Source organism: Lupinus angustifolius, chromosome LG20, assembly GCF_001865875.1.
Source record: "Lupinus angustifolius cultivar Tanjil chromosome LG20, LupAngTanjil_v1.0, whole genome shotgun sequence".
Classification (NCBI taxonomy): Eukaryota; Viridiplantae; Streptophyta; class Magnoliopsida; order Fabales; family Fabaceae; genus Lupinus; species Lupinus angustifolius.
This window is the reverse complement of record NC_032028.1, coordinates 11,433,129-11,433,409: the sequence shown is the minus strand read 5'-3', so window position 1 is coordinate 11,433,409 and position 281 is coordinate 11,433,129. Positions and strand designations below refer to the sequence as shown.

General features: G+C 40.2%; 1 pseudogene; it reads left to right on the top strand.

Annotated features, from left to right (window-relative positions):
• LOC109335491 overlaps window positions 1–281 on the top strand; it is a 2,045-nt pseudogene that overhangs the window by 979 nt on the left and 785 nt on the right.

Here is a 281-nt window from a genome sequence, read left to right as displayed (position 1 = left end):
TGCAATTTCAACAAGAGACCAGAGCTTCCATTCAGAGACAAGAGTCCTCCATTCAGAATTTGACCACCCAGATGGGGCAAATGACTACTTCATTAAACACATTGCACTATCAGAATTCTGATAAGTTTCCTTCCAAACTGTGGTCAACCCGAAGAATGTGAGTGTCATCACTCTAAGGTCAGGCAAATAGATTGAAGTTGATCTGGCTGCATAAAAAATGATGCAACCGGTTTTACAAGAGACTGAGAACACTAGTGAACAAATTTTTGCTAGTGAACCTT